Genomic DNA, 12062 nt, shown 5'->3' with positions numbered 1-12062 from the left:
GTCGCCCTGTGTCCAACAACCTGAGGCATAGATGCCATAGGCTCATGTGCCGGTAATTATAACGGCAACCATGCCCCTCAGAGTTCAGACTGGAACATAATTATATTATACATAACATTGCAAGAATGCTGCTTTGGCGCACAAATAAAAGGAACACTCTTTTTATTTAATTTTTTTTATTAAAAAAAATATTAGTTAGTTATATTTTACTAGCTGTTGCCCGCGACTTCGTCTGCGTTTGATTTTGTTTTTTGATGTGGTTTAGTTATAGTTCTAAACAATTTAAGATATTTATGTAGATATATAAAATAATAATTATTATGATAATAGCCGTTTTGGGTTAAAATTACCGATTTAGTTAGATCTATATTATTAAAATTTCGCACGGGGTAGGTAGTTCATTAAGTATTAAATTCATTAAAGTTTGAAAGTATGTACCATTTCTAATGGAATTTATAATGAAAGCTTAGTTTGAATTTTGTGACAACAAGAGTAGGTACTACAGCTGTTATCAGGATAGACTTGTTTTTTTTTTTAGATTCTGGGTCTGCAGGTCTGCTCTGGTGCTATTTAGTGGACAAGTTTTAATTTTTAGGTTGGCTGTCTGCACCAGCAAATAGAATATTATAGAATCTGCCTAGCAAATCGCTGATAGAGCTAATACGAACAGACAGATATAATGACTTATATAGAAAGCCTAGTTGCAATCAATGCTTTTTTAATTTTGAGTTTTGCGAACATGAGCCACGCAAGACTGCAGTTCTATCCCTTCACGGTCGGTGTCTTGGCGATGTATGACGTAATTTTTGACTTATCTTGGGTGATCAGTTATAAACATTTGCCCAGCTGCACCTGTATTTTATATATCTTATGGTTCCAGGCCACTAGGGGACAGTGCGGAAGTTTGCTTAAGTCGTGGGTTTCATTTTAATTTTCCTTTTGGCCTTGGAGACAAAAAAAATAACGCAAGGCCGAAGTATAAAACTTGGAGCTTGTAAAACAAAGAGTCAAGTATTTATTCAAGACTGAATCGCGAATGGTAGCATGAAAGAAATTCTGTTATTTACTAATTAAAAAATAAAACTTGTCTTATGACGCTAGTTTTCTGAAGAGTAATCAGAGAGTCGGAAGTAATAGGGCCAAGGTTATTCTAGTGTATGTAGACCTTCATACGTTGGGGTTCAGGTTAGATCATTTTGAGACGCTTTGGAACAAAACCAGTCACCAGCAGAGCACCACTCATATATGATTTAGCTAAGTTAGCTACCTAGCCTTCGACGGAATGCGTGCATTAGCTATGATGTCTTCATCTTAGAACTACACACATTCCATCACCACCATACCCTTGTGTGTGGAGGTTTTTGTGGTTCAATTATCAAACATTTAACTCAAGGGGTTTTTTTGTTAACTGTACCTGCTTTATCGCTTATTGTTCTGGAGACGAATGTCGTTTTTATTCTTTATTACAGGAAATAAACGGTTCCCCAGGGATTTACAAAGAACGCATCGACAGTCGAGGGTAACTTCTGAGTAGTAGAGAACGTATACAAATTTGCCGCATGCTTCTCGACATTAGGATATTTGTCGAAGTATTAAATGCACGTAGATTTACCGGAACGTATGTTACCTTCGATATATACTCTGAAAGGCCTCTATTTACCACGCGAGCTGCATTTGTTATGTTTTCTACATTATTCGACATTGCCATACCGCCGAAATCAATGGTAAGGTTTTTTAGAATAGGATCTTCATAAAAGTACAGCAGTAAACGTTAAGGAATGTTATTGCTTGCGACGTGATCTGCGTGCATTAGTTTTTCTGTGATGCCTTCGTCTTAGAACTAGATTTCTTCTAACTAGAGTAGAACAGCTTTTTGTGACAGAGCTCCGGGCAACTGCTACCAACATGCTTATTTCTGAGCAGCATTGTTTCAATGCTGTGTCCCAGTATCAAAGGCACATGAGTCTTAACTCACACCTCAGGTTGATGGACACAGGGCTGCAAGTTGCAGGACGTGTTTCTTGCATGCCCTGCGAAGTGTTGCTCTATGGTTTTCCACGTACTATCACGTGGACCATCTGCTCAGTCCGACATTTATTACTAAAAAAAAAACTTGATGACTGGCAACAAAATAACCAGGTACTGAATTAGGCAAATTTAAAATCGTCTCGCGGAATTCTGGCTACGTCTTATTTGTTGAGCTCAGGTGTGGAAACTAAAAGAAAGACCTAAAGGCAGTTCCTTTTGTGCAGGATATTGAGAAGTCCCAGCATTTTTCGCACAATGACTTAAACCTGTCGCCGTAAATTAGCTCATTAGTTCGCCCGTTCTTAGGACATAATTTACTGCGAAATTATTCAATAAGGTTTAAAAACCATACTGTGAAACTGGATGCGACTAAGTGTACTTAACCTGTCCGACCTTCAACTCAAGTATATAGGGGGAAATGTTCGTAAAAGGCATATTGCGGTATCGGACAGGTGAACAGAAACCTTTAGAAAGTTACAAAAGCGATTCCCCCGGTTCAGTTCTCGAGTAGTCCTAGAATAGTATTCGCACAATGGATCAGCCCTGACGCTGTGGATAGCTATTGACAAAAAATATATTTAGCATAATAATTTAGGCAATAATTCTGCTAAAATTATCATAACTGTAAAGTCAAAATCTTCTGAGGATGGTCCGTTTACAGAGCGTACAAAGAAAGTACATTTTTGAAAATCTATTTTTTTTAAGTATTATTTTATAAATTACACCGTATAGATTTTCCTGCTATTCGCTGATTAATTGTAAATGAATAGTTTCTTGAAGAGTGAACTTAACAGGAGCAGAAATCTCAAAAAAGTTGTAAAAGCAATACCCCCTGTCCAGTTCTCAAGCAGTCCTAGAATAGTTTTCGCACAATGGCTCAGCGCTATCGTCGTAGATAGTTTTTGGCACAAATAATACTCACTTAGCACCATAATTGAACGTTACATTAGGCAATTACCTATTAAAAACCGTACTGTAGTATCCCAACCGGCTTTAATTTTTTTAAGAGTGTATTTAACAGGTGCAGAACCCTCAAAAAAGTTGTAAAAGCAATTCCCCCTGTCCAGTTCTCGAGCAGTCCCAGAATAGTATTCGCACAATGGCTCAGCGCTGTCGCCGTGGATGGCTGTTGACATCAATTGTCAGAGACAATGGGCGGGAGATGATTGTGTTTCTTTCATTTCGACGCTCGCTGCGATTGTTGGCGTTCTTTCGGAGCTTATTTATTTTTTAAGCGGTACTTTATATACGGTTTTGTGTCTCTCATTTTTTGTTTTGTTTTATTCGCCACTGTAACGCGCGATCCCGTTTGCGTGATGATTTTATTTTTCTCATATTTCCAAAAGCCGTTGACTTTTTCAAAACTCATGATCATCGTCATCGTTAACCCATTGCCGGCCTACTACAGGGCACTGGTCTCCTCTCAGTGAATAGGGTTTATGTGACCCAGTGCGGATTGGTGGATAAAAACTCAGGATACTTAATGCTGTCATCACGTCAACCAATGGACATCCATTGCTGGACATAGATCTTTTGTAGGGAGATCGAAATACCGCGGTCTTTTGCCGCTTGTCTCCAGCTCTCAGCAGCTACCGGCGACTCGTTTGTCATCTGTTCACCTCATCGGGGGTCTACCAACGCTGCGTTTACCGGCCCCCCAACGTCTATCGTTTATCAGAGCTATGTGCCCCGCCCATTGCCACTACAGCTTTGAACCCATTGAGATATGTCGATGACTCTTCTGGAATTAGGTAGTAGGTAATTTCCGTTACTTCTTTTTGAACATGCAATATCAAAAAGTGCACTTTGGGCACATTAGACTTAAATAGTTCTGTATCTTTTGCTCAAGTGTAAAAAATAAACTCAAAAATAAATTTCATAAATATAGCGCTTTTTTTTTCAAATTGAAAATTCAATTTACATTTTAGGATCAATCAATTTATTTTCTCTAGTGTTAAAAAAAAGATTTTCTTTTTTTATTACACTACAAGTTAGCCCTTGATAGCAATCTCTTCTGATTTTCGGTAGCATGGTAACTAGCCTCGGCCAAAGCTAGACCAGACCAGATCAGAGAAAACCTTCCCCCCTGCCGGGATCGAACCTGGGACCTGCAACTTAAATTCATTGCGCTTACCGTTGCGCCACGGAGGTCGTCAAATCAATGTTAAAAATAATGTTTAATGTTGGAAAAGAGCAACTGCTGACTTTCTCGCTGGTTTCTTCGCGGCAGAGTCTGCCTTCCGAATCAGTGGCAGAGTCACTACAAACAGAAAGAGTCGACGTTTCAAAAGTTCTTATAGCGTGAGCCTACTTGAAATAAATGTAATACATATTTGAATATTTAATGTATGTTCACAAAAATATTTCAAAATTTAAGAGAAAATGTGACTAGAATAATTTGAACATTAGAAGTAAAAATAAACTTTCAGTACAATACAATACTCAACACAAAATAAGCAATTCATTTAGAGGAAATGTATACAATTTTACATTAAATTACCGGTTGATATCTTGGCGTAGTCTCTAAAAAAGTTCAAAGTTTGTATTAAGCGATAGGTTATAGAAAAGTCGTATTATACGAGTAGTATGAAGGATTACGTAAAAGATAAAAAAGCTTGGGTGTGACAATGTGTGTCCGTTCCTTAAAAGAACTACTTTCGCCAAAGGTTGTCTGGGAGAGATCGCTTTGGCGGTTTGCATACCTAAACTAGTTTTTTATTATTTTTTATTTGTAAATGTGTTTCTCTTTGTATTTTGTTTTTGTGTGTGCAATAAAGAATTTAATAATAATAATAATAATGTGAGATGGTGATAACAAAAAGAACACCCGGCTAAGTTTGATGTGGGCTTCTTCTTAGACCAGGGCGCGTTTGAAACCCTCGTAGCTTAACATTTAAGATTACGAATGTAGTTATTACCATCACTACTCACTGCAATGTATGTACAATTTTTGTATGTTATCCACGCATCAAAAGTGCCATCCATGTGCCTATTTGAATAAAGAAATATTTGACTTTGATTTTGAATGAATTTTGAATATTGTAGGCTACAAAGCGCTTTTATTCCTCGGTTCTAATTCCATTACAAGGATTTGGATTTCCACTTCACGTTCCGATTTCACCGCCACCTCTATTAGTACCTATATGAGTAGGTGGAGTACCTTAAAATCAAGAGTGAACTGGGTAAATTTTCACTCACCATGTGTGATTGCAGCGATTAGTCTATTTGAGTCAAGTGAGTTCATGTGATAATTAATAGGTGCCGGTGACGGCATGCGTTTAAGAACATATGAGTCGGTTTATAAGTACCTAGATAAGTTTTTAATGTAGTATTTAAACGAGCGAATATCAATGTACATTAAAGGTTTTGTATTAACTAAATAAGACTTAATAAAATACTAGCTTCTGGGGTCTAAATGTTCGCTCACAATTTTTAATCTTACCACGGAAACTATTTGGGAGTTCGGTATAGAAAGTAGATGCCCTTTTCCATAGCATAGGTGACACTGACATGCATATCTAATTTCAAAGCTGTCTGCCCGCGGCTTAGCTGGTAAACAATGTTCAACTTCCGCTCGGGAACTACTCAAGGAATCGGGATAAAAGGTAGCCTATGTTCTTTTCCATGTCAAAGACTACATGCAAGCCAAATTTCGTCCAAATCCGTTCAGTAATTTTTGCGTGATTGAGTACACACTTTTACATTTATAATATTAGTAGGAACTAAGTGAGCGCATGTATTGTGGCGACTACAAAACTTAAAAATTGCTACTATTCATCAGGAGAGATTACAGTAAAGGGCTAGTTTGGAGCGCAATAAAAAAAAACGAAAAGAACCTAAACGTCCGGCCTGCGACCACCTGCGAGCACCTGTATATTTATGTTCTAACCTAAACTAATCTAGCTTTCGATATTAACAGTAGCACGGAGTCAGCGAGACTACACTTTTCAAAGCTTATTAATTAACCCTTCAGCTTTTGTAGTCGCTCACTCGGTACAAAATTCGCTCACTAAGTATTTCTGTTCGCCCGTTTAGTTAATTTTTCGCGAACATAATGGAATAGTACGTGGTTTATTATTTTGACTGTTTAATAAAGATGACAGTACACAGGTTACAAAACTAGTCGAGCAATCTCCGACGATATCAGTTAGTTTAGTTGTCTATTACTTAAAACAGTAATAATTAAATAGTTCAAAAAAACTAAAAAAACACGCTTGGTATAAAAAACTAAACTAATTTCTTTCTTTTAGTTTATTCAAACAAACCTTTGATAACATTATGTAGAACTCTAAGGCATGCAGGTTTCCTCACGACGTTCACCGGTGAAGCAAGTGATATTTTAAGTTCTAAAAACGCACATAGCTTAGAAAAGTTAAAGGTTGGTGCTGGGATTCGGAAGTCGTGCTCCTATCAAATGCGCTATAAAAACTTGAGGATAGGCATTGTAAGACTTTTAAAAAGCCTACCCTTAAGTTTGTATAGCTCTTACTGGAGATTTTCTTCATTTTATATCATCTGCATACTCTGTGCATACCTTCTATCTACGCCATTGACCATGGTAGTACTGCATGATAGATTTGAATACAACAATAGGCCTACATTCTGCACCTCCCACTTAGTCACTTCCCTCACAAAAATACAATTCATTTGTCCAGTTTTGCTCGACGCGCTCCGAAATAGCGCCCGCACAATGCCTAGCGCAACGCTGGATGGCTTTTGACATTTTGTCACAGACAATGGTGGTGGAATCCGTTTGTTTGTATTTTCCTTTCTCGTCACTCGCTGTGGCTGTTGTTGTATTTTTATTTCTATTTTTGAAATCTTTTCTTAATTAGTTAATGGCTATATTATTTTAGCGACCATGTCTCAGCTCCGACATGGTCGCTAACTACGGGCCTTATAAGAAGACTCAGAGTCACTCAGCGGAGAGAGCTATGCTTGGAGTATCTCTAAGTGTTCAAATCAGAAATGAGGAGATCCGTAGAAGAACTACAGTTATCGACATAGCTCAGCGAGTCGCGAAGCTGAATTGGCAATGGGCAGGGCACATCGCTTGGAGAACCGATGGACGTTGTGGTCTTAAGATGCTGGAATGGCAACCTCGCGCTGGTAAACGCAGCGTAGGTCGGCCCCAAACGAAGTGGACAGATGATATCAGGCGCGTCTCTGGGAGCCGCTGGAGGCAAGCGGCCCAGGACCGTGGATTGTGGAACTCCCTACAAAACACCTATGTCCAGCAGTGGACGTCGGTTGGTTAAATGATGATGATGATATTATTTTAAGTTGGACAACTATTAACAGTATAATGTACCTTATAGTATTTTGGTAGTAATTCAAATGAATTTTACATGATTATAGTGTTCATGAACTAAATGAAATTTGAATTTGAATTAAAGAAAACCTCGAGGTAGATTCCGATATGGCGTGGATGGCTTTTAACATTTCATCACAGACAATGGTGGTGGAATCCGTTTGTATGTTTTGATAATTTTAATCAATGTCGAAGAATTCGCACCGGTTTTTTTTCTTCTTTTGCTTTTTTGACATTTAGGTGTGCTAAATCAGCACGTTGTATTTCGCCAGTGTCACGTATACTTGGAATATCTACAAAGGAGATTGTCAAAAAAAGAAAAACACAATAAATGTAGCACTAATACTATACTTGTTATAAATCTTCGGTTCAAAGTAACAACGGCTTTTATATGACTTTTTAAGGACGTGTTATGACAGCTGTCGTACTCTTTGGCTGTTGTCTGTTGGCTCTTCTTCTTTGTCGTAACACTCTTGCCAGACTGGTCGTGGTCATCACGGTGGGAGATTGTTGGTTGTTACTCGCCTCACGACCGCCGAAGATTTGATCCGATCGGTCCATCGCATGTGTGACAAAACGCGCGCTCTAGTGCCTTCTACCTTGCCCTACTACATGATACAGGCTTCATTGTTCATAATGAGAATTTACGTATTAAATGTACACATTTTAGTCTTATGTTTAATGTTCTATAGCCTTCTAAAGCTCTTAATATGACTGATATGAATGTTTTTTTGCTATTGAATCTAAATTAAACTACTTTCATAAATAAAATTTCTAAAAAACATCGAAGAATAGGATCAGTTATGAAAAATAATACGAACCAAAATGGGAATATACTTCGAAGTTTGTACGTTACGAAGTAGATGAAATAAATGGTCGAGACATTATTTAAACATGAAACGCTTACGTATGGCGTATAGCGCGTGTTGGATCAAATGAAATGTCTCTCAATAAGTTCAAAGTTTATATAAAACCTAAGCCTACAGAAAAATCCTATTATAATATTAAGGATTACTTAAACGATAAACAAGCTTGGGTGTGAATTGCTCTAGCTTCATAGCTTAATATAAATTTACTGTGAGATGGTGATAAAAAAAAAATTACCCGGCTAAGTTTGTTGTGGGCTCTTCTTAGACCAGACCGCGTTTGAAACCCTTGTAGATTTAGGTTTAAGTTGGCGAACGAAGTTATCACCATCCCCTTACAATTATGTAAACACATATGTATGAACGTGATAAGTGCCTGTGATAGGCCTACATGAATAAAGAAATTTTGAATTTGAATTTGAATTTGATATGATGTTGATAGAGGTAAACTTACTCCATTACAGATTGTCTTATTCCATTACAGATTGCGTCTGTTTCTAAGTTACTAGCTCGGAGATAAGAAATAAGCTTCGTCGTAGTCAAATTGAATTACGTAATTTAGGCTTGCTATACTCTGCGAAAAGCAAGCCTGCTCAGATTTTCATGGAATCCTGCAAAGTAACGCCTGCTTCTATCGTGTAGCTTAATTGCCTTAAAAGCCTGTTACCGACATAAGTGATTGAATCTCCGAAATCAAACATTATCCGTCGGTCGTACCTTATTTCGATTCGAGTGATTCGACACCAGTAACAGTCATCATGTAACATTCGTACCCTAGGAAATTGAATTCGCAGAAGTATTCCTCTTGTCTCTTGGTACCTGAGCTTAAGGTAGTAAATCACTCATCTACATATCCCCACTAATGCACGCACAAAGCCTTAAAGATGCCACAAAAGATGCTTTACAAAGATATCTTTATTTTATTAGAATCACCATGTCACACCATGAAGATTAAGATGTTCATAATTGGGGCTGCCATTCCAGCATCTTGGGACCCCAACGTTCATCCTTTTTCCGAACTATGTGCCCGGCCCATTGCCACTTCAGCTTCGCGACTCGTTGAGCTATGTCGGTAACTTTGGTTCTTCTACGAATCTCCACATTTCTGATTCGATCGCGCATAGCTCTCTCCATCGCCCGCTGAGCTCTAAGCCTTAGGGCCTTATAAATAAACGGGAACGCGAACGTCGGAACAGTTACGCAATTTCGCTTTGTCACAATTCAATTGACAGCACCTTTCAAATACCAGAGCATGATGCAAACTACATAGTTATTCCGCTGTTATGATACGTTTATTAAAATGCCGTAAAAGTATGTTACTGTCTTAAATGATTGAATCCCCGAACTCATACATTACCACCCTTCCTACTCACTCGCCTTATTTCCAAACGTCGGTGTAGTCGGTCGGGCTCACAAAAGATTCCACACAAAGTCACAATCACCATGTCAGAAGCATGCCGTAATTAAATTTGTTTTCGTCAAATTACGAACAACTCGGGGTGAGGCGGTAGACGAAATAAATTAAACTTAAAACTTCTGCTCTTTCACTCACAAGCTTTGACTTTAAACGTGGCTGTAATTAATCTATAATAGAAAAATGAATCGCTGAATGTGCTGCTAAGCGCGAATCACGAGAGCAGCTGAACCTATTTCGCTAATTCTTTTTTTTAAATATTCCTTGAAGTACGATGATAGTTACTACAGAGAAAAAAAATTAAAAAATTGCCTGAAAAAGTCTAAATTCATTTTTTCAGTGTCTGGGTGTTTATCTATATATTATAAGTATTTATGTATATTATATATAAAAATTATTCATCGGTTATCTTAGTACACATAACACAAGCTACGCTTACTTTGGGACTAGATGGCGATGTGTGTATTGTCGTAGTATATTTATTATTATTATTATTAAAAAAAATAAAAAAAAAATTGAACACTCTTCTATACTCCCATACAAACGATTCGTAATAATAATTAAAAGTTAATTTGAACTTTAAAAAATAAAACTGGACCCGGTAGGTGGCGCTGCAATTAGGTTATAGGTTTTTTAAGATATTAAAACCGGTAATAAAGTTGCGTGGGTCAGCTAGTGTCGATTATAACTCTTTACTAACGCCGCATTGACAAAAGAAGAAATATTCAAATCGTATGTATTGTTTAATTGGACAGTTGTTTCTCGCGATGTGCCCGCCTTTTTTGGCTTTTTGAAAATCCCTCTGGAACCTTTAGTTTTTCCGAGTTATTATTTTTATTATTGAGCGGTGATAGCGCATTGTTGATAGTTCTCATCCCAGCACGCACGCACTTCTAAGTTCTGTGCGTTTAAAGTAATTAAAAATTCACTTATTAGGAAACCTGCATGCCTGAGAGTTCTACATAACGTTCTCAAAGGTGTGTGGGGTTCACCAATCTGCACTAGGATAGCATGGTGGACTACGGCTCTAACTCCTTCTCATTGTGGGACCCGTGCTCTGTAGTGGGCCGGTATTGGGTTGATGTGGTGATGATAATGATAATATGATGATGACGATGATGATGATGGTGAAAATTAATTTAATAACCCGGTATTCTATTTGGAAACTGGACCCATTTAGGTATAAATAAATAACATAAAAGGTAGGTACGGCGATACAGTGCCATATGCCGCTATTCAACCAACCGTAACTCTGACAAGGCTAGTATTCTACTGCCAAGTATTAAAATATTTTTAATACGAGCTACTGCCCGCAACTTTACGTTATTTTTTTTTTTTGTGACAAATGAAAAAATATATTTAAAATAAATTTTCTATCTTGAGAGATGAGAGTGGAGCGTGCTTCCAAGCAGCCTTGTCGTTAAGAAATTGATCAATCGTATAGTAACCACGATTTATTAAATGTGTTTTAATACATTGTTTAAACTTATGCATTGACAGATCAAAAATTACTTTGGGAATCAGATTATAAAAGCATATACTCAATCCCAAGACTTCTGCACCTTTCGCAAACGATATGCAGATTACAACTTATGTCAATTTCGAGTAAGGCGGTTGTTTATATCGCCTTTTCGTTTGTGAAGCGAAATGTTTTGTCTTACAAATACTTTATTGTTATAAATATACTTATTTAATAAAGAAATATAGCGAATGAATGAATGATTGAGTGTTCCATATACAAATATTATTATGAGTTCCGAATCGGGAATCATTCACTTTTAATGATAGCCGCAAGCACTTCACTATCGTTCTTAAAATTAATTGAATCTGTGAAAATGATTTATTATGGATTCGCATTGCAAATAACTACGGTAGGTATGCAGTTGTTAAGGCCACGTCATTAATATGCGGACGATTGGGAACCCGCTTTTAATTTATTTTCGAGAGACTGCGCTTACCAGTTGCGTGCATTTAATGCATGCACAAAATCGTGATCGTCCACAGTTTATTAATGTACTTCCAGGCAAAGACATACATATAAATACTCTGGGACCTCCAAAATACTTAATTCATTATTTACTTAGAAACCATGTTTATCTTTAATTTAGAAGCAAAAAAATACGCAATGTTTTTACTTTATTATTATAGCAATTCAGTTCAATACATTCTATACTTGTTTCACAATTCACTGAAATAACAATACAGAACGTGGAGCATTATATTAAATTTGATCGTATATCTGTGTTTTTCTAGAGGTTATTTAGTCTGGAGACATTTTTTTGTTTTATCTGTGACGCAGTGTTGAGCTCTGTGGTCATAAGTGGGTGGTTCCGAATTAAAGTGGTCCTATAAATCGGAGGTCCAATTCCGGCAAAGAAAAATGGCCTTTTACTTCTATCCGGGTGGAAGAATAACGTCCAACAGTGGGATAGTAATAAGGCTG

Source organism: Pararge aegeria, chromosome 14 (genome assembly GCF_905163445.1).
Source record: "Pararge aegeria chromosome 14, ilParAegt1.1, whole genome shotgun sequence".
NCBI classification, from domain to species: Eukaryota; Metazoa; Arthropoda; class Insecta; order Lepidoptera; family Nymphalidae; genus Pararge; species Pararge aegeria.
Note: the sequence above shows the minus strand (reverse complement) of the source record.